A 25,084-nucleotide genomic window follows, 5' to 3' on the forward strand; every position below is an offset into this window, starting at 1 on the left:
GAGAAGAATATCCAACACCCAGCTCTGGTTGAGGCTCAGAAAATCTTGCTACCACCCCTTCACATCAAACTAGGTTTGATGAAGAACTTCGTGAAAGCCATTGACCGGACTTTGCCAGCATTCCGATACCTGCATGAAAAATTCCCTCGACTCAGCGAAGCAAAGATTAAAGAGGGAGTTTTTGTGGGTCCTCAGATTCGAGAGCTTTTCAAAGATGACCGGTTCAACAACTTGCTGGAAGGTGACGCGAAACAAGCATGGAATGCTTTTCGCCTAGTTTCTACAAACTTCCTCGGAAATGTTAGGGCAGAAAACTATAAGGAACTAGTAGAAGACATGTTGATGAAGTATAAGAAACTTGGCTGCAATATGTCTCTAAAGATTCACTTCCTTCATTCCCATTTGGATTTCTTTCCTAGCAACTGTGGTATTGTTAGTGATGAACACGGCGAACGTTTTCATCAAGATATCGCAACAATGGAACAAAGATACCAGGGAAAATGGTCCACTACAATGCTGGCTGACTACTGCTGGACACTCCTCAGAGATGCTCCCGAACAGCTGTACAAGAGACAGGCGAAGAAATCTAAGATGTAGTCAATGACTTGATTTTTTATAGGTAGGCTATTACAGTTGACCTTTTACTATTGGAATGCATTTCGTTATGTAAACATTAATTTCTTGCAGATTACAAAAAAACTAGAGCCAATTTTGCAATTTGACTGTCATATTCGTGTTCAGCACATAAAAATTGATAAGAATTGACTAATTTTATTTCAGTAACATGACTTTTGTAAAAATTTGTTGTCCAGTGTAATCAGCGTCATTAAAAGACGATCGTATTTACTAGTTACCTTCCGGGGCGCATAAATCACGGAAACAGTAGATCGCAATTTCATGGATAATTTAGCTAAAGGTTGGCCAAACCTAGGTACTTTGTAAATATATTATTATCCTGTTATTTTCTTCTCTCCCACGAACGTTTTTCCTATATCTGTTTGATTGTATAAAATCTCGAGCTGAAGGCGATAAAGCTGTATTCCGCCAGACAATACTGTAGGAAGGGAGTTCCCTAGGGAGAAAACAATAACGCATTTGTTACATCATATGTGTGACGTCACATACATAACTTGGACGTATATATATATATATATATATATATATATATATATATATATATATATATATATATATATATATATATATACTTATATATATATATACTTATACATATATATATATATATATATATATATATATATATATATATATATATATATATATATATATATATATATGTATATATACATGTATATATACATGTATATATATATATATATATATATATATATATATATATATATATATATATATATATATATATATATATATATATATATATATATATATATATTTAGCACGACAATTGCCTGCTGTAAGAGGTTAATGTCAGTTGTTTGTGAATAAATGATATCAAACTGTATTGCCGATCGTATTATAAAGTGTTTAGTTCTACTGTAAACAAAATTATCAAACGTTACTAACAGTCATCATAAAGTCTGTATACATGCAGATGCTGGGTTCCAAAATCTGACCACAAACTAATAACCATTATGCACCTATAACCATTTTACTATTTATCAAGAGTGGGGATTCCGATGTATAAACTGATTACAAAAGCATACAAATCCGTTACGGACTGAAGTTCTATAAGTATCTGAAGACCATGACTCCGGACTAAACAACATCATTTGGTGTCCTATGTATTTCATAAAACATTAACTCTTAGGAAGAGGGAAAATTTTATATGATAAACCAAAAATAAAGGTGTTTAAATTTTTCTAACGACAACCATGTCTTTACTCAATCATGAATATGGATTAATCTCTGTCTGTCTGTCTCTCTGTCTGTCTATGTCTGCCTGTCTCTGTATGTCTGTCTGTCTGTCTCTCTCTCTTCAGAGACGCCATCAATTGTACCATAGGTACATTCTTAAATAGTATTATCGTTGATTAGCCTGATATTGTTTATCCCAAGTTTTCGAGGCGATACAAAGAATGTGACAGACTTCGCTGTCTGCTTCTCCCTGTTCTGCCTTGGGCTAGAATATGGCATGGATTGGTACCTATGCCCTTTACAAAGCCATGTCAGACTTCCTACATATTTACGTATGTACGGCTTCTGAAATGCGAAATAATATTATATAGCTAAACAGACTGATAGCTGATGAAGATGACTATGTCAACGACGGCAAAGAAGATTACAAAATGAATATATCTGGAAGTTTGGTGTCCATATTAATCATTTTTCTAAGAACGTGTGTGTGTGTGCGCGCTGAGTTATTTGTGTACGTGTCTATTTATTGCTTTTGTAATGGTTTTCGGGATACAATAGCAGTACTATGAAATAACTTTTGATGTAAAAATACTTTTCGCGAAAACATGTACTTGTGCCAAAGGCATCTGACAAAACAACTTTAATAAGTACGTTAAAGAGTGTATTTGTGGTCGACTTGATGGATGTAGGATTATACTGAATGTAAGCGATAACCGTTTCATCTTCAGTGTATTAAAACGAAACATTTGCCTAACGGAGCATGACTTTGTGCCGAATGTCTAAACCGATTATTCTTGAAATGCGTACAGAAATATGAAATTTTATATTAACTATTGCCTTTTTAACTTGAACGATAACCAAATGATTGATTTCAGCCATGAAATTTGAAAATCATTACATGCTTGTTTGTGTATAAATTTATTTATGCGTCTGTTGTTTTTTTATGGCTATATTTGTTTATGAAAGAATAACAAAGATAGTCGAAATTTCAATGTTTTATTGGAAGAAACAAGGGAAATGTTACGCATTCAGTCTCGTACGGTTGACATGCGCAAAAGAATGTGATGTATTATTATATCCTTATGCACAAAGGGAGACGTGCCTTCATAATTATGTGGGAATAACATGGTTAGAGAATCAAAATGGCGGATATGGAAGTACACATGTTTTGTGACGTCACGTGAAAACAACGGCTTCCTGTCGGTCGGTTGTTCTTCCCGAGGTTTTCACCATCTATAACCTATGATGTGCCGAAAAATGTCATTAAAGTCGTAAAAAAACTAACGTAGAGTAAATAACCAAAAAGCGTCTGCATTGCCCAGAAATCAAGGACATTTTACATCTGGCAATTTTGACTAAACAACAAGGAAATGTAACTTTCTATAAATTTCATAACATTTCAAGTATACCCTTTCAAAATTATTACAGTAAGTAACTTTCCCCCACAAGTCAGTGCAAACAGACCATGCAAACATTTGCTCGGAACATATTTCTGATTTTGATCGGGGACGGGGAGGGGATGATGTAATTTCCATAAACCTTTGAAATTACTCTGTGGCGTGGCGGGTTATGCCGCCACTGTGGTAGGTGTGTTACGGTTGAGGTGGGCTGCTCACAATATTCTATTTAAATTATTAAAGTCCCACCCAGGCTCGATTTTTGTTGGAAGTTAAATTGGTGAAAGATAGATGTACAGCTCCGAGCCCACAGTCAGCAATGCCGACGGTTAAATGATTGCATATACAAAAAGTGAAATTCAACGAGTAACAAATTAATGACAATTCAATAGTTAAATGATTAAAATTTCCCATGTACTCTCCTTCCGCTAGACCATGTGATAGCCTATTACATCAGCTGATCAATAGTGTGAGATAGCTTTCCACCTGTCCTTGTATTCTACTCATCTGTGTATTATTCTCGCCTTTCTCCAAATTCCTTCTCCACCTCGACTCCTCTATACTCTTTATCCTCCTCCTCCACCTTCTGTCCACCTCCTCTCCATCGACTATACTTTGACGACTCCGACTGCTCTGCTAGTCTCACTTCCGTCTCCCCTCTTAGAGACTCGAGACTGAACCGGAAGTTCTGTCCCCCAAAATGCTTCCTGTGATAACACAAGGACGGTACAATATTTTCTTTATCCCTCTCATCTCACACTACACCCAGCCTATCATCAGATAACCGCTATTAAATTTCTTCGGTAACACATTTATTCACATCGAAATACTCATACGTTCTTGTATGGCAAGACAACGTCGTAATAAAAGTACCGTATCAATTACAGCTCACACATACATCAATAAATTACTTCGCATCAGTACATATTCCTAATCCCATTGTACTAAACAATATCACAACAATCAGACGCCTTTTTTTTACATTACAACTCATTCAAAGTACACAAATATTCCAATGTCCATGCTCTGATATATCCATACATGCATAACTAATGTTACACTCTTTCACCATTTTCCAAATTCACAATTCTAGCTTACTACGAAGTAAAATATTAGTGAATGATACAATTAAATCTGACCACAAGCTAACAATCTGCATAATTCTCTACATAATACTCAAATACTCCTGTAAATACTCCTGTAAATGAACACTACCAAAATGCCAGGTCTTCTCTCTAGTCACGGTAACCTTGTATAAGAGATTAACTATAGCCCGCATCAATGTTTAGACATCAAATCCTGGCTTGTAATAATACTTTAGTCTATACACGACTTACGAACTGGGGCTGAGCAAACGTGACGCACTTCCATAAAAATACTGATGCTAGTTTACAAATAAAACAATCAAGCCACAATCATTAACAGGTTAATTAGTTGTTGCACTTATAAATTAACTGATAAGTTTGCAAAAGACACCCTAATAGTTTGGTTACAAAAATGAAGATAATAAACGAAAATACGACTGGACTTTAAGTATCAGACGATCCTGACTAGGACATGCATAGTGGGTTTTTTGCAATTAAAAATCTTAAAAGTTAAAATATATATTATAAATATGTTCATGTTTTTTATTTTAGTTTTCATATAATGTGATGCATTCTTTGCTTTTTAATATTTTGAAACTTTGTTTTTGATTTTCATTTGTGAAACATTTATGCTGAGTATCATTATTATGGTGAGCGGCATAGGTATTTACACCGTCACCCTCGATGTGCTTGGTGGTGTCTTAATTAATATTGTACAGTCCTATTTAAAGGCTTTCACTTTTAATAAACAATATATTATGCCTAGTCTCCATTTTTGTATTAATACATTCTTTATAAAGTAAGTGTACACGTTTTTGTTAGTAACGGGTTTGATTACTCTTTTAGCTTTATTAATTTGTTTATTACTAAAAAAAATCAATACATTTTGAGACAAAGTCCAAGATTATATTTGCAAAGGTGTTCCAGTAGATTCATCGTTGAATTTTCCCATTATTTTGCATTTGTTGTCTTACATAATGGATAAGTAATTGTATAATAACCTGTATCATATAAAGGTAATGTTTTTTTCATATATCTTCAAATACATCATATGTAAATATCTCCAGTAATAATGAGTCTGTATCAGATATAGCAATTTCATTTTGCAACCGCTGATTTTCACTTTTTTTTTAATTAATAAATAAAGATCTATATAATGTTTCTGTAATAATTTGTCAATTTGTATGTTTTTACTTATTTTAAATTCAAATTTCAAATTTCAGTTTTGAGGTTGAAAGGGCTTTTTTTGTTGTTTGGCCTTGAGTTAGAAAGCTCTTTGTATCTGCTATTAAAAAGAATAATTGTATTTCTGTATCAACGATCTGTGTCAACGATCTGTATCAACGATCTGTATCAACGATCTGTATCAACGATTATTAGCTTACTGAAAATATTTCAATGTAAGATATACGCATGCGCATTAATTTTTTGTTCAGTGGTGATCTATCATCATGACCAAACATATAAACATTCCTACTGTTTTGTCAATGTTCTCTTCATTAGCAAATATATGACGCAAGATTGTTTTCTGGGGCGACGAGTCCCAGACTAGTTCCAATAAACTTTTTTCACATCTTTGTTTTCAATTTCGACATCTCTGATTTAACATTATGCCGATAGTGACTTTCCTTGATATTCGCTTGTCGTAGATTGTATATGTTCATGACATGTTGGTGCAATGTGAGAATACTGTCCAGAGTAACACCTAGGCTTCGTACTGATTGTGTGAATTTAATGTAGGTGTTGCTGATATTTATTGTTTGAGGTAAAGGATGTGAATGAGAAAGTCTTTGTGTTGTGATCAGAATGGTCTCAGTTTTATCATCATTCATCTGCAGCGTGTTACATGTCATCCATGATTTCACATCAGAAATGCACCTCTCTACACCTTGGATGGTAGCATCAACTTCAGTTGGGTGGCTAGATTTGTATATTTGGGTGTCATCAGCGTACAATTGGTGAGACACTGGATGATGATCTATGACACCTGAGAGCGACGGAGTGTATAGAATGAAGAGAACAGGTCCAAGAACAGACCCACAACATAGATCAACTGGGCTGGAGTGTATTCCATCTGCAGATACAATTTGTGTCCTGTTGACCAAGTAGGACTTGAACCACAGTAAGGCTGTATCATGAATGACAAATACATGCTGGAGACGGTGAAGTAATATATCATGGTCTATTGTGTCAAATGCTGCAGACAAATCAAGGAGGGTGAGGACTGTAATCTTTCCGCTATCCAACGCAGAGAGAATGTCATTAGCTACTTTTAGAAGAGTAGTTTCAGTACTGTGGCAAAGGCGATATGCAGATTGTACATTGCTAAAAAAAACTGTTTGAATTCAGAAGAGATACAAGCTGGGATAGAACAACCATTTCTAAGATTTTTTATATGAATGGGAGATTAGAAACTGGGCGGTAGTTCTTTAAATCGTTATGGTCTAGTGTTGGTTTCTTCAGCAGAGGCTTTACAATGGCAGTTTTGAAAAATGACGGGAATTACCCGGATGAGAGAGAGGTATTAATAACATCAGTTAGTGAAGGCAATACTGGATCTAAGCACTCAAGCAGCAGTGATGTTGGATTTGGATCAAGTTCACATGACTGTGGTGCACTCTTCATCAGGATTGTACGTAAGAAATCCATAGAGACAGGTTCAAATGCTGCTAATGGTTGCCGCTCAAATTCTGTATCCCAACTGTATGGTGACGAAGAGTCAATTGAAATTGTGGTGTCAAGCTTATCTCTAATGGTTTGTACTTTGTCACGGAAGAAATTGGCAAACATGTCCGGAAGGTCGACTGGAGAGATGGAAGTGGTGTAGATTTGTTCCTTGACATTAGCTTGTTAGTAATCTCGAAGAGCTCTTTGCAGCTGGAACTTTCCATGATCTTAGTAGTGTAGTGGGCTGATTTCGCTGCATGGACTATATTTGTGACATTCTTCTTAACTGCTTCATAGTTTTGCTTATGAGTAGTGAGTCTGGTGGAAAGCCAAAGCCTCTCAGCTTTACGGCGGTCTCTTTTAGCAGTGTGAAGCTGGTCCCTACCACTGCTATACCATGGAGAACACTTTTGAATTGATACTCTGCACTTGGTAGCTGGGGCATGTTTGTCGAGCAATGAACGCAGGCAGTTATCGAGTTGTTCTGCTGTAGGAGGTAAGCAAGTTGTTAGGTTTGCTTGGATGTCATGCATTAGTTTGGTTCTATTTATCATACGGAGGTTTCTCTTAGTAGCAGATAAAGGTGGAGGGTTAGAGACTGATACGTCAAGATGACATATAATGTAGAGGTGATCTGATGCAAGGTCATGGGATACCAGCGAGGACCGTAGAATGGTATCATCAGGTCTAAAAGAATCCAGTCTAAAATGTGACCATGTTTATGGGTGGGTTGGTTAACTGACTGTTTGAGGTTGAAAACATTAATGGAATCTATGAATTTTGAAGTTGAAATCTCCAAGAATAATCAGGTTGCCACCTATCGAATTTCCATACTCCAGGAGATTCGGAAACTGCTCCAAAAAGAGAGATTCATCCAGCTTCTTTTTTCTACTAGGAGGAGGGCGGTATGGGCAGAAAAAAAAATGGACTGACCTTTGCTCCATTGTGAGTGTGGTTTGGACTAGTTCAAACGATGTGTGGTCGAAACTGAATATTGTGGTGTGGTTAAGACGTTTGATCATGGAGTTCTTTGTGATGACATCAATTCCACCTCCGCGAGAGTTACGGGGGAACGACTTGATGGAGTTACCAGTGAGTGTTAGATCCGCACACTTGGGCTCATCGTCTGATGTTTTTAGCCATGTTTCTGTCAGGAAAAAGACGTAAATATTCTGGTCGTTGATAAAATTAACTATTTCTGTGCGTTTTTCCGGTGGTCCTACTGACTGGGCATTGAATAATGCAATACGTAGAGGCATCTCTTGGATAGTTGATACAAAAGTTGACGAATTAATAGGGATTTAAATTAGGTTATCTAAATTAACGGTCGAGTTTTTTTTTAAATTGTTGAGCCGAAATAAAGGAGATAACTGGAATTCTTCTTCCTGTTCTACACCGGCCAGCTTTGAAACAACGTTTCTTTTCTCGCTTCTGTTTACATTTAGGTAATGATGAATGTAGTCCCAGTTCGTTTAGTCTAGAGCACAATGTAGTGTGGAGAGCCAAGGAGTGGTCATTTAAAGCAATTAATGAGGGTCCATCATAGCATACACGGGTTGACTGGCGAGCATCACGTGATGGCGGTTTGTTCAAAAACAGTGGAGCAAGACAGCTGAGAAAAAGTCTAATTGTTCTCACTTCCAAAACAGAGATGAAGAAACACATACGAATTAAACAGCCAATACATAATGAACACAATAACGTAGATGAAAACAGGCAACAAGCACAAATATCATGAAAACGGCACTAAAAAACGGAACAGCTGCTTCAAGCCGGTTAAGCGATAGCGGCCATCTTGTTTCCATATCAGAATGATATAGACATATATTTGATATACCAATACTATTATATAGACATACAGTGTTATAAAGATAGACTGTGATATAGACATAGACTGTGTTATAAACATAGACTAAGATATCTAACAATGTTGCTTCATAACAATGTTGGTTTAAACTGACCTTCCTGTTTCTAGAAGAAAAGTGAAAATATCAGTTGTACGCGGACGACCACACACGACTTACTCCCAATCATACCTAAAGCTTATTTAACCTGCTAGTCATATAACCTAAAATAAAAAGTACGCGAGCACTAATTATTTTCTACCAGTCATATGCCTGAAAGAAATCAGAAGAACCATTTACCTCTCTGATCCTATAAATACACTGATTTTTCTGCCAATAGAAAACAAATAAGGTTTTGTTACTTTTAGATAACTGTGAGGGTCACCTCACTCATATAGAGATTGAATAAACTCAGTTCTCGTTACCTCACACTCTTTGTGATGTGATACAATCTTAAACAAGGTAAATCATGGTGCCTAATAAAAATGATGACCCGATTTAACGGATTTCCTACATAAACCCACCGCATGTATGTACATTAATATCAAGTGTACACAATCTTCGATCACCCTGATTTAGATAAATACGTCTTAACTTTCATTAAACTAATCAGAAATCTGATATAAGAATTTACCGGAATATTTATGATGTTAAATACTCGAAATGTATCCTCTAAGATCCTCTGAATTAAATGAAGAAGTAAATACGTTAAAAGTGCTGCTCTTATTATTTTGGTTTTGCGTGAACGAAATGTGTGTATATAAATATCACATCATTTGTAATTCTTGCGATGTTGTAACATTCATTTTGACAAATCTTATGGTCATTGCAGTTGAGCATGACAAATATAATTAACTAAAGCAGTTTAGAGAACAACAAAAAAGCAACCTATTTTCAAAGATTGACTATAAATTTTATGTAAAAATCGCTGGTAAGACAAATATGTTCACGTAGGACTAGGAGGACTAGGAGCAGTGATTCGGCTTTGGAAAAAAAAGAAAGTAAGACGTGATTAGATGCAGAATTCAGTAATCTTTATTAGAAATTATAGTTTTTACGCACTGTTCTTGTGCATACAGACGGATTTTCATTCTGAAGTCCAAACATTTGATTTAGATAATCGTAAGTTCCTTTAACAAAAAGAGATAGAGCAACCAGCGCTCACACAATCAATTATTCTGGTGAAAATTTTTGATACATGACTTATCTCGTTTTATATCGTCTGGTGCTAGCGACACCATTCATTTTGTTATCAAGAAATGAGTCCAGCATTCTTGAGAGAAAATATTTCCGCCAACCACAACCTTAATTGAAATCAGCTGGGTATCATCTTCAATCATCAAATGTAGTCTTGTCACTGTTGCTGTATTTCATTTTACTCCCTTCATTCATCAAATGTACTCTTATCACTGTTACTGTATTTCATTTTACACCCTTAATTCATCAAATGTAGTCTTGTCACTGTGACTGTATTACATTTTACTCCCTTCAATCATCAAATGTAGTCTTGTCACTGTTACTGTATTTCGTTTTACTCCCTTCATTCATCAGATGTACTCTTATCACTGTTACTGTATTTCATTTTACACCCTTAATTCATCAAATGTAGTCTTGTCACTGTGACTGTATTACTTTTTGCTCCCTTCAATCACCAAATGTAGTCTTGTCACTGTTACTGTATTTCATTTTACTCCCTTCATTCATCAAATGTACTCTTGTCACTGTTACTGTATTTACTCCCTTCAATCATCAATTGTAGTCTTGTCACTGTTACTTATTTCTTTTTGCTCCATTCAATCATCAAATGTAGCCTTGTCATTGTTACTATATTTACTCCCTTTAATCATCAAATCTAGTATGGTCAATGTTACTGTATTTCATTTTACTCCTTTCATGCATCAAATGTAGTCTTGTCACTGTTACTGTATTTCATTTTACTCTCTTCAATCATCAAATGTACTCTTGTCACTGTTAGTGTATTGCACTTTACTCCCTTCAATCATAAAATGTATTCTTGTCATTGTTGCTGTATTTCACTCGACTCCCTTTAATCATCAAATGTAGTCTTGTCACTGTTGCTGTGTTTCATTTTACTCCCTTCAATCATCAAATGTAGCCTTGTCACTGTTGCTGTGTTTCATTGTACTCCTTCAATCATCAAATGTACTCTTGTCACTGTTGCTGTATTTCATTTTACCCCCTTCAATCATCAAATGTACTCTTGTCACTGTTACTGTATTTCATTTTACTCCCTTCAGTCATCAAATGTACTCCTGTCACTGTTGCTGTATTTCATTTTACTCCCTCCAGTCATCAAATATAGTCTTGTCACTGTTACTGTATTTCATTTTACTCCCTTCAGTCATCATATGTAGTCTTGTCAGTGTGACTGTATTTCATTTTGCTCCATTCAATCATCAAATGTAGTCGTGTCACTATTATTGTATTCTCCTCCTCTCTCTGCAAAGAATTCAAAGACGACATCGACGGCAACTCATGAGGAAGTGAACAGTGGGTATAAATAATGGTGATAATTGATAACGCCATATTGACGGTATCTGGCAAAATAAATAGTCAGCTATATGTTCTGTCAGGAATTGATTTGCTCTTGAGAAGAAGTACACTTGAAAGATTAGATTCGAAACAAAGACTTCTCGAAGTCAAAGATAATCTGTTAATAACGTGCACAACTACAGCAGTATTCATTTATCTGATAACATGTCATCGTTCAGCTTGAAGTATGAAGTGCCTACAGCTGTGACATGTAGATAATCCAGAATGCCAAGGTATAGTTCAGCCGATCCAAACTATGATACGCACTGAATTTGCTATGGCAGCTTTGAATAAACAGCTTTCAAGATTTTGGACAGAGCCAAGAAAAAATCATGTCAATTTCTTCTACATTAGGATATTTGCATGAAATGACATGACTGCCAATCGGGATAACTGTTTTGCTATCTTCCACAATCAGCCATATTGACTGGAAATCTTAGTTTTTAACTCTTGGACTGGGATGTTTTGCTAAAGTCGAGTCGAGTGAATACACATTGAATCCCTACTATCTGAATTTATACGCAGCAGAAGACATGTAAACTGTGAGAAATATTTTCTTTACGTACCACTTGGTAAACATAATCGATAAATTATTTAAATAAAAGTTGGTCAACCAACAAATAAGTCGTAGAAAATACTGGCGATGTATTAGTATTATATATAATTAGTCAATACGTAGACATTTATTTTGGTTACGAGTCAGAAGAAGAATGAATGAAAACAAACAACAGTGCTGATTTTCTTCATCTGAAAAAAAAAAATAGAGACTCTAAGAAATTTCGAGATAATGTTCCAACATTTACACTCTGGGACAAAGTTTATCTATTTTTAAAAAAGTTTTTATAATTGTTTGGTGAATGGATTGTTATGATTTTTTTATATTCAAATTATTTGACTATTTTATAATATCAATACTGTAAAATGTTACGACTCGGTTAAAAATTATTCTTGGCGTGTTATACCTATTTCTTCCAAAATGAGATGCATGAACAATTAGACACGTGTTATCCTTAAGGAAAGAATGTTATGTGCAAATTGCCGAAAAAATCGGCGTCGACCTATTTCCTAACTGCACCTTTTTTCAGACACTGAACTATCGATACGATTTGACTTGGGGGTTTCTGTCCTTTTTGAAAGTACGCTCATGTGATATCGTCTGTTTCAGAAACTAGTTAAAATGAATAAACTGTCTGACTTATTTATAGTCCAGTATCTTTAAATAGAATCTACATCCCTGGACAAAAAATAGCTATATACTCTCTTGTTTATAGATGATCACTACAATTTACATTCATGAACAACGAAATTACACATAAGATTGATAAAGTCGTACACTGAGGGTTACATAAAAATATAGATATACATAACAGATGTCACTCTGCATAGGATCTTCATCTGAGAACCCACTGTCAAACATTCTGTCCAAAACAGACTTGTCAACTTCAGCTAAGTCTGAGGTCTCGGCGGTCGATACCGTGAAATGCCCATAAACTGCTCATCGCTACGTAGGTACTCTCCCATTTTCCCCACCGGCAAAAGCGGCCATTTTCATAAACTATGACTGGATTTATTAAAATTACAAACATGTGTTAACATTGTTTTAAATATTTTAAAATGTACAGGAATAACTCATTCCCGATAGTTTAAAGTAGACCGTTGTTGAATACTTCAAGTTCGTAAAAGTTGTTAAGGCTATGTATGCATGCTAAACTTCCAGGTAAGCATTACAGAATAACAGACAGAACATCTGTATCGAAGCTCAGATCAGCCGTACAAAATTACATGAGCATGTAATAATGGTGATTATCAACTGAGAGAAAAAACGAGAAATTTATTAAATAATACACATTTACGTAAACGAATGAAATGTGTTGCAAAATATTCGTATAGAATATCTTAAATAACTTATAAACCATAACCGACAAAGCATGACTTTTATCTTTTGTTAAAACGTACATGCAACGCATGAGATAAAATTAAAAATTACAGAATCAACGGGAAAATGGCATTATCTTTCATCTCGTCTGCATGTAAAGGTGGTACTCACCCAACATGCGACTTTTCAATCTATATTTTAAAAAACAGAACCACGAGGAGGAAATATAATTTCTCAAATGCAAGCTATAGAAAATGGAACCTTTGCAATAACATACCGCAAGTCGTTTATATCTGATGTATTCTTTATATACAGAAAACATCTCACACAAAAGTTGCTTAAACAACGCAGTAAAATGTTGAAAAGAAAGCCGAATCCCCACGATTTACAGAGATACACTATGTAACGTAGCTACCGAGAGTTTGATTTCGTAATGTCAAACAGTTATTCTTTAAACAACAGAAAATCATGTTTCCGGTTACATAATCAATGCTATATCAGTATTCTACGTTTGCTTTCACTATTCTATGACTATTCCGTGTACTAAGTATCAAACAGTGTCTGAGTCGCTATTTATTGTTTATATTATGCAACAGACAGTTTCAGTAACGACTATATTTGGCCACTTACCTGTCAACCCACTAAATTTACGCCTGGTCTTTAGGTCAAACCAGAGTATGAAATCGTTGCTCGCCGGAAGGCTCAAGGGGCGTGCTAACCATGGGCACCGGTCCAACTCGTCAAACAACAAAACACAGTCGGTCATTTATGTTAAGTTAGAACGAAGAGAATCAAGTGTACCTGAGATCACGCTGTTGTTTACATCACGTGATAAGCAGCTTACAACAGCAATTGCCCAAGAAAAAAATATCTGGGTCAGAAAGATGGTTTCTGTAGACATTTTTTCCGATGCTGTTGACTGCATATTTATGAAAATATCTGTTTCAAGGTTGGTTAACTTGTTGTATCTTCATTCATATTCGATTGCACATCAGTAATATTTGTCCAATATTCAAAACAGAATTATTAGGTAAAACAGTAGAAAGGAACTACTTATGTATTATTGCATTTTCTAGTGTTTTGATAATGTTTGAAAAAAAACGGTTAAATATAAATAAACTACTTTTTCTTGAGAATTGTTATTATTTCTTTAAATATTTGTAATGATAACAATTGTTTATAATATTTTACATGATTCATACAGTCCCATAGTTTGGAAATCGATTACTTATACATGAATTGAAGTAATGAGGCGAAGGCTGTTCATGCAGCATGCATTCGATTTTCAAGGTTGATGAATACATATTTGATTTGAACGAAATGGTCTAATAGCTATAAAGTATAGTCAATCAAAATTATGGCTGATAATACCACTTTTTGAATGTTTAAATTGTATTCACTTTCAAATAATTATTCCCTGTGCCATGCGCGTTGGTTAATGTTTCAATAGCATTTGTTTTCATGTGATTGGCATAATCGCGATGTGCGCAGTTTTGTGATAAACAAATCGCACCTGAATTCTAAAACCTGTGGGTTTTTTTTTTCAGAGACTAATCAAGAAGATAAAATATGAGGCTTAGTATTGATGCAGCATCTCTAGCAAACAAATAAATGATAAGCACAATCAGTGAAAAGAACAAATTATTACATAAATATAGTTAACACTTGCTGCGTGCCACAGAAACACACATTCTCGATTTGCATCAAATTCCTTCAAGTCTTATTATGACAGTAAATATTGATACAAATGAAAACAGCCTGAGAACTTACAATGGTTACACTGACAGAAACAGAAAGTGCGTGACGTATAATGCCATTAGCGAAAACCTTCTCAGCGGGAAGGAGAGAAAGCAGAATTGTTCTTCAGCTATATCTGTCAGCAGGACTGAAATCTTTCCAGATATAGAACTTAATCAGGACGTTAATCTGGAAACCTTGACAAATTCACAGTTGGTTAAGGTGATTGCAGACGTGCAAAATGACAATGACTTTGATGAGGTTTTAAGACATGCATTCCTATGGAAACAACTAATACAACTAACACAATAATGTTACACGTTTTTCATCCACTGCCTACCCATTCTGAACTATGGAACTATCACCGTTGCTTATCATATTGGTCTAAAGTCTAAATACTGTGGCTTGTTGTGCTCGTTTTTTAACACCATATTCTTCTGGCAGGAACACAAGAGTATCCTATTAATTAGAGACAAAGTTGCAGTTTTATGTATGTGTTTATTGACTGCTGATACATAACTGAATATTTCTTCTACATTTATCAATTTAACAAAAGCATACATATTTTGTAGAGATTCTCAGAATTTCATTTAATTATGTTAATCATTTTTGTGACCTAGCACTGTACTGTGTGAATCGCTATGTACAGGTAGTTAGAGAATACGAAAGTAATACAATAATGACTGGATTTTCATTTGCTCAGTTCATGGTTATATTGACCAATCAAATACAGGTATTGGTCTCACCCTCACGTCGGTCAATTTCATATTTCACAGCTCATCGGCAGAAGTCAGTAAATGTATATATTTGCCATAAACTGCCTTTGCATACACATCTCTGACTTCGGCCTCGAAGATTATTTCAAGTTCTTGTGCAACTATAAAAAATAATCAGTTTTGCCAAAACTCCGAGAGTTTTCTGTTATATATATTTATGTTGTATTATTTGTCGGCTTTTCTTAATGATTATATATTATATGCATCGGCATTTAATACTTGACTTTGTCCAAAATCAAGGTCATGGTGTACGTGACCAGTAACGTGTAGTTCAGGGGTGGGCAAACTACGGCCCGCCAAGAGCTTTCATTCGGCCCGCCAAGGGTTTTCATGCGGCCTAGGAACAAGTCATCATTCGCACTGACTCTGTTTATGTTACTCTGTTTATCAAATAAATGTGCTTCTTTTGAAGTTTAAGTTTTCAAATATTAACAACATATTAACAACTGAAAAATAATTAGATGTTATTTAGAAAAACCTTTTGTTTTTGCTATTTCAAATATTAATTATTTTACTTAATGAACTATGCGGCCCGCGACAAGGTGTAAATTTGTGTATGCGGCACTTGCACTGGAAAGTTTGCCCACCTCTGGCGTAGTTGTAAGCAGTATGATACATAGCCAACATTTCTCTCTCGGTGCGGATTAAACATTCAATCATTATCAGTGGATGTAAACATGTTTATTTGGGTCAGGGGCCTAGGACATCAGATTTACACTTTGAAATTCTTAAACTTGTTGACTAATTTGAATGTTTTAGAGAGGAGGCTGACCTACATCCGGTCTCTTTTACTGTCTTATGTTTTTTTATATTTTATATAACGTTGTTTACTTGAGAAATTACACATTCTTGCCTTAATATCTCGAAGCATAATTGATGTTTTCTTTTTTGTGTTTCGTTTTTAATTTGGGCGGATTTATTTATTCAAATTATTATTCACTGGAATTGTGAAGTGCTCATCTTTAATATTATTTGTAACATTCTTTTGTAATCATGGTCAATTTGGACAGTGACATTTTGGATAATATTATTGTGATTCATCTAAAGACTTATGGCATAATTACAATCCAGGCCCCTTGCACATTAGCATATTCCAGACTACAGGCACATCAGCACATTCAGTATTTAGAATTTCATACATTAGGACTATTTGAGATTTGATTCACACTACTGCTAGTTCCTTTGAAATTTTCACTTTGTATTCTAAGGAAATAAATTATTTCTGGAATTTTACAACACTTGATGGATTTCGCTCTTTTCTGTTATTTAGTTTAAGACCACAGAGTCGTTCACACTTCTAATAATTTGAAAATTGAACCTGCGATATATAGAATCAGTATGATCGATGTAAGCAAAATATATGATACACTACGTGATAGCCTTAATATCGAAGACAAATATCATTTTCAGTTTGTCAAATATATAGCAACTAACGTATAAACGTTATTAGAAGTACCGTATTTCACTCGCTTATACGTTGAACCAAACTGCAAATAAGAAAGATTTTGATCCGCCTTCGCATAATGCGCCTGAAATCAGGTCTATATTGGTTGTTCTACTGATTACTCACAACAAACTGTACACACCCAGATATGTCGGTGCATTAGGCGACGGCATATCTGGGTTAGTGTAGTTTGCACTTGGAATAGTCTTTTTAGCCAGTATATACGGTACTTATGGTACAAACCATCTATGCATGAGTGCTTTTAAGTGTTAACTTTTAGTAATAAGGGAAAAATATGTCCATTAACCACATTTTGTAGATGAAGCGTTTAAAATAAGAAAAATATTATTTTTGGAGTAATTTGTTATAAAGATTGCTCATCATTGTCCATTTTCAGCTTTTGATTACTGTTTGAGGGTTTCTATTAAAAGTTGTATGTATAACATTAGATAAACATGACATAATTGTAATATGTACTGTTTAAGCATGTGCATGCTTATAGAATAAACTTTTCAATTTAACTGAATCTCTAATGATATATTTGACAGTTGGTGTCAGATTATGTCTGGTCTACCCCATAGATCCATAGATTAAATTATTTCTCAACATGCCAAGAAAAATGCATACATTTTTTGTTACGTAACGTTGTATTTAATGGTGTCAGGTTATGTCTGACATAAGTGATATATTCATAGTTTCTTCTATTCTCAAGAATATTTATAAAAACAATAAATACAAAACTACGTTTATACAATTTATTTTGCATTTTACTTGGGCGACACGATAATAGATGCTGTATTTTATAGTATAACTTCCTAACCAGTATATTCTTAAATTCAGGATGTTCTTAACAGTATTTCAAGAAATATGCCTGCCATTTTTAATCTGTGTGACCTAATGGGTGTCAGATTCTGACGGATTTACCACACACATCGATTATTTTAGTTTTTTTTTTGTGGCATCTGAAGAAAAATGACTGCTATTATTTTGGTTACCTGATATTTGGAGATAGATGCCAGATTAATATCTGGTCTACGTATTTGTCATGGGGTGGTCGAGATGAGAGATATCTCCAGAATTCTAAGGGAATTTTATTATTGTTTTCTAGGAGATGATCGACCACGGTGTCATTGCTAGGAGTGAGTAATTAATAACATAAAATATGAAATGAAAGGATTGAATAACAGAGATCTGAGCATAGATATGGAATAGACAATTACGAGCCCCGCATGTAAAATACAACAATTTAATCAATTGCAAAAAACAAAATGGGATCGAACATAATATGTGAATGATTCGCTTTCTCTCAGAAAAAGAGTTACACAATTATGCGAAATTCATTTAGCCGTTCTGCTACTGATACAACACAATTTCATCATATTAATGAGTAACTGATCGAGCTCAGATTGCCGGCATGACAGCATCACCTGGTGCCTCTGGTCCTTTCCTAATTGCTGCTGGTGATCTGTCAGTGTTTCGACCCCCCCCCCCTCTCTCTCTCTCTCTCATATTTTAGCCTCTTCGGGTCATCAACATCTCGGTTGCAGTTTGCACTACCTTTTCTCTGTACAGTCCGTATTGAACAATCTTGTGTTTTCTTCAACCAAAACACTGTCAGATTTTGTTTATTGTCCTGGGATTAACAAATATTCCCACTCTCTTGCGTCACATATCGTCTATCAAACTCATCATAATTAGCTATGGTCATTCGCACTAAGACACATACCTATTATCATAAATCGATGTCTGGTTAGCGGCTACTGCATTCCTATCTGAGAGCCATAACTTAATTAGCTCTTTTTGATGCTATCATTGTGGCCATAAATTTACCAACTGACCTTGTTGATGAGAATGCACACTTAGTTACACGTTGATTAACGGCATTCTCTCTTTGTCCTACTGCGTTACCTTGCTAATTAGATATTCATTGGCATACAGTTTCAAACGTAGAAAAATCAATCACCAGCATAAATACTTCAAATCGTTTAAGACAGTTTACAAATCCACCAAATTTGCATCAGAAAGAAATACATGAAATCTTACCACACGATTTCTATTACATACGAAACCTCTAAATCTGGACCCATCCATATAAAGAAATATTATATGAAATGCTTTCAATACATCAACCAGATAACATGCACGATTATACCTGAATTCAAGATAAAACTGAAGTATGAACTCACAATGAATAACTTCAACAATAATATAAAACTTAAATCAATTAACGCATCGTATGTAATGGAGAGTAACCTTGTGCTTTCTGAGATTCGCACGATTACCATCAGAGAATTCCCTCTGTCTCTGGAGACGGGTCTCTAAAAGTTACAAACTCCCTTGTCCTTTCGACAATTTGTTAACGAGATAAATTACTTATTAATTTTCTCGGAGTCCCTCACACTTTACCCTTTGGCAGAAAAAAACTTGGATTCATTAATTCTACGAGGGGAACTATTCTAAAACTCTGAATTCTGGGAAAACACACACACACACACACACACACACACACACACACACACACACACACTCGTTTAGCGTTGAGAATTCCATCTTTACCCGCCAAAATTCTTATCACTCCCAGAGAAGCCAGAATAATTTTCTCTAGTCAGCCTTTATTAATAACCATTCTAGAAAATATCATTTTATGATACCTATTTCAAACGGACCACAACTTACTAAAATCTTGTAATGTTTGTCTTAATATATATACTAAAGAAAACGATGTTGTAGAATAAATATATACACTATACTGTTACGTAGGGACAGTCAAATGGCATATATATCTTAAGCTTCAAAGCTGTTTATTTGAGATAAAGAATTTAAAATATAAAATACAGGCATGCGTGCAAAATATTAAAGGAAAATATGCACAGTTAGTTGTAATGATGCAAAATTTTATAGATTAGTGCTGTAGATGATTTCAGAGTACATTTTTTCATTGTCACAGTGATACGTACCCATTAAGACTGATGTATTGGTTAGTCCTGCAATAACTTGTTAACTGCGACGGCATGAATTGAATTTTAGTCAGGACCCAATTGTTTAATAGTCAGGAACAGACGAGAGTGCAATGTTAAAGCGAGGACGTTGTGGTAAAATGTCGAGAATTAAGACAAACCATGAAAGATTTTAGTAAGTTGTGGTCCATGAAGTATTCATACGGCATGGGCACACTATATTTGCCTTTTTTGACTGAAGGGGCAGAGCATCCATAAGGCATGGACACACTTGTGCCCTTTTTGACTGGGATACTGGGTATTCAAAAGGCATGGGCACATTTGTGCCCTTTTTGACTGGGATACTGGGTATTCAAAAGGCATGGACACATTTGTGCCCTTTTTCACTGGGATACTGGATATTCAAAAGCATGGGCACACTCTCTTTTGCCCTCTTTCACTGGCGGATGTGGTATCCGAAATACATGGGCATACTTTCTTGTGCTTTTTTTGACGGTAAGGACGTGCTATTCATTAAACATGAGCACACTATACTATGCCCTCTTTGACTGTAGAATGGGGTATCCATAGTGGATGGGCATGCTTTCTTGTGCCCTTTTTGAGTATAGGGACGTGGTATTCGTGAGGCATTGTCACACTGTCTTGCGCTCTTTCTAAATAGAAAGCTTTTTGTATCAGTTGCTACCAATCAGATAATTTTTGCATGTAATTTTATCAATTAATCATAATTGTATTTAGAGGGTGTTTCTGGATCGTCCATTTGATACGCTATTGTAATTTATATTTTAAGCAGGGTCAAATGTTAGTGTCGATTGTTTGGTATGATCAAGCATAGAACAGTACTTACTGTGTACTAAAATAAACAAATGTATGTCAGACATGCAGTACTTAAGTGTGGACACATACTGTAAGCACTTTGCTGGTTTTTAAGTAATTATCGTTTCGTGGCAGGTGATCTTTTGAGCAATAATCAACGGACAAATTTACGCTCGGATTACCTAACTTAAGTTGTACTGGATGTAATGCAATATATATATATATATATATATATATATATATATATATATATATATATATATATATATATATATATATATATATATATATATATATATATATATATATATATATATATATATATATATATATATATCGTATGTGAAGTTTAGCGTATCAATTAAGCTGATTAAGCTGAGCAATAAAAGTGTCGAAATTTACCAGTCACAGGCATTCTACAAGCCATTAAGGACTAGAATTCCTTGTGGGGCTACCTTTTAAACGCTGACATAGGACTGTGTTCGATACTTTATTAATTACTGAAGTTGTCTCATTATTTCTAGAAAGTATTCTTTAAAGCACGTTGATTATTGTTATAAACGGGCGTCTAATTAATGAATCACATTTACCTTCGAAAGGTAAAAATTACTGTCTTAATTTTCATAACGTACATTATTTGAAAATTATTTTTCTCTTTAATTTTGCAAATTTACGATAAGAATAACTTTTCATTGACAAATGCGTAGATTTTTAAAAGCATCCTGTGATAATGATCACCAGCAAAGTTGCTTTTACATTTTGTGCTTGTGTGCAAGCGTGTGTAGGTGTGCAAAAGCAGACCTACGGTTTGAAACTTATATGCGGGTATAGTATTACTTACATGATCATGACTATCAATTCTACGCACAAATAGGTTATACAAATGCATGCATGCATTACACACGGACTATTCCAAGAAAACTGCTGGATTGATTGTGTAGTTTGCCTTCATTTATTATTCATCATATTTTTTTCCATTGAATAATATAAATGATATTAGAGCAAAGGGATTCTGTAACCATATATACTATAAATAAATACAAACATAGCCTTTCGTTTCCATTACTGACCAACATAATTCATTCTTCAAGTCATAAATAACTCATTTTTAGATACCCAATGATACAGAGAACAAAAGTAAATCAAGAAACCGTTGAAGAGACTGACTCTCCTGGGCGGAAAGGATTTTCCAGGAAACCAAGATAGGACCATTTATTTCTTTGTACTGCTGATTGTCTTCAGCAATAACAAGATTTTAAAATTAGCTGCAGTGGTGGACATACTGGATGTCAGATTAGTACCATTTTAATTTCGGACAAAGCCGACATCGCTAGAAGTCTTTTGGTGAAAACATCATGTCGATATGACCATTCATTAGGAGTAAGTGGTGACAGATGCGGGATGCAAGGTTGGCAACATTTTAATTTAGGAATACTAGGTGTCTCACGAAAACTACTGGTGAATATGCCATGTTCATATAACCATTCCTTTGGGTAACGTCGCCGTGGTTGTCATGTTAATTGACATCGTTTGCATTTAACACAAACCAGACATCACACGAACTCTTATGAAGAAAACACCATGTCAGAAAATTCTTTCCATTGAAGAGGAGTAGCGTTAGCAATATTTCAAGCCTGACATGAGAATGACACCATTTTAATATACTACCAAAAAGATATGAAGTCTTCTGATGAAAACCCCACGTTAATATGACTTTCCATTTTGGAGTAACAACAATATCAAGATTTTAACGATTGCTGCCATGATGGCCATATTATGTATGAGATACGCACCATTTCCATTTCTTATGAATGAAGTCTTTTGGTGAAATCATAATGTCGATACTATAAGAGACCTAGTATTGTAAATTAAGTTCAAAATAATCTTAAATGTCCTATCACAATTCCAAAAGTACAGAAAGGATGCTCCGAATGATTGCCATTAGTCGTGAATATCTTGATGTGCCGATAGTCTTGATTGTCCTGATATACAAATAGTATTGAATGTCGTGATGTACCACAATCCAGAATGTCTTCGAATGAGTTTTCAATAATTCCAAAATTAATGTGTTAATCAAAATGTCATTGATCACTAAAAGTAATTCAAATTAATGAATGAAATAAATAATTTCCTTCGAATTATATCTGAACACAACTGTAAATTCTGATATCAAATGGAATCTAGAGAATGATCATAATATACGAATGAATTATTTGTTTGTCAAGTCCCCTATATATACACATCTCCACTTGACCTACGACGCAAACGATTGTTCCGGAAAACTAATCATTTCAATGGAAATTTCCACTAACTCCCAAACAAAGTTGGACTTTGAACTAAAATTATAGTAAACATCTTGTTTACCACTTACAATCATGGCAAAAGTAAGCTATGCAAAAACTCCATGCACAACACTCAGTCAGGAACAAATGTGAAACACACAACATAAATTAAATATGCATAACACTAGACATCAGAAAAAGTATTCTGGCGAAAACCCTAGGTCAGTATGATTTTTGTTTACGACGAGTAACTACCATATTAGACTTCAGATCGGCACCGTTTTCATGTAGGACTGACTAAACATCGAATGAAGTCTTTCAATTAAAAGACTATGTTGAAATGAGTATCCATTCAGGAGGAGTAACGATAACATGATTGTTAGGATGGATGATATCAGATCGGCATCACTTTCATTTAGGACTATCTAGACATCATGAGAAGTCTTCTGGTGAAAAGCCCTATGTCAATGTGTGTGTGTGTGTGTGTGTGTGTGTGTGTGTGATTTGGATTTTTAACGTAGCTTTAACAATTTTTCAGTCATATCGCTACGATGTCTGCAGTGTGACAGTTTATAGTGATGTCTAGCACTGGGGCATCATGCCGCAGACATGTAGCATGATGTCCCACCCAGTCACGTTATCCTGACACAAAGCCGACCAGTCCTAACACTAACGTCTTCATGCTGAGCGCCATGCGAGGCAGCTGTTAGTACCATATTTGTAAGTCTTTGGTATGACTCGGGCAGGGATCGAACCCACGACCTCCCGCTTCCGAGGCGGACGCTATAACCACTAGACCACCGGAGCGGTTCCCATGTCAATATAATATTCTGGTTGGGAGAAGTAGTAATTGCAAGATCTTCAAAATAGGCCGACGAGTCCTAACACTACCTCTTAATGCTGAATGCCTAGCGAGACAGCTGATGTACCATTTTTATAAGTCTTTGGAATGACTCGGCCAGGGCTCGAACCTACGACCTCTTACATCCGATGAGAACGCTCTAACCACTAGGCCACCGGAGCGGTCAAATAAAGTGAACAAAATATTAGGATGAGTCAATTGGACATGAAGGGAAACATCCTTCGGGGTTTTATGTATCGTGAAAGAACATATAATCAAATTTGAATACCCCAACGTTATAAAACGACGATGATGTTCTGTGACTCTAAAGGCATAAATTAAGTATTTGGACAAGTTAGCCCTGGCGATTTTCAAGGTTAGATGATCTATTTGCATGCATGACCACTACCAATACCACCACTACCACTATCATCATCATACTCAAGACCGAGAGAGCCAAGATCGTCCTAGAACAAATGTCGTTCGTAAGACACTGAGATTCATTTTCTTATTCACTTGACCAACAAGATGACTTCCATACAGTTAATTACGTCAATCATCATCAAAGTCACTTTCAACGCTATTACCAATATCAATATATATTTTACTAATCGTGATGTCTATGAGTTCCAGTACATTTACGCGTAGTCTCCCATAGGTCAAACGTATTTTAGCAATTCTGGCGTTTGTTTCATCATTGATGTGGACTGCATGCGAGTGTGTTGCCGCAATAAGTAAACGTGTCTACTGTCAGGAGAACCTGATCATTTACACTGATGGTCAACTTTACGTAAAGCCTTTCTAGTGCAGACTGGTGCATCACATCTATCGTCTTGAACTGATTGTGAGACAGAATTTGACGCAAGAAATGGTCCCATTATGCTTGATGTCAGACTTAGAATTGGTCTTCAGGGAAGAGGCGTCAGCAAATAGGAGAACATTAGCAGTCACTTCCTGTAACTTTGTTTACTCA

At 35.2% G+C, this 25,084-nt stretch overlaps 1 long non-coding RNA gene across 2 annotated transcripts; it reads right to left on the reverse strand.

Moving 5' to 3' along the window:
- Positions 1-820: 820 nt before the first annotated feature.
- Positions 821-14,028, reverse strand: LOC149795482 (uncharacterized). 2 transcript variants are annotated; one of them, XR_016422110.1, is made up of 2 exons: positions 13,889-14,028; positions 821-1,072 (listed from the first exon to the last, which is right to left on the reverse strand). It is a non-coding gene; the product is annotated as an uncharacterized LOC149795482 (long non-coding RNA). The 2 variants fall into 2 exon arrangements; XR_016422111.1 differs by lacking the exon at positions 821-1,072 and adding an exon at positions 2,856-3,940.
- Between the last annotated feature and the right edge of the window lie 11,056 nt (positions 14,029-25,084).

Source organism: Sinohyriopsis cumingii, chromosome 7 (assembly GCF_028554795.1).
Source record: "Sinohyriopsis cumingii isolate HCF-2022 chromosome 7, ASM2855479v2, whole genome shotgun sequence".
Classification (NCBI taxonomy): Eukaryota; Metazoa; Mollusca; class Bivalvia; order Unionida; family Unionidae; genus Sinohyriopsis; species Sinohyriopsis cumingii.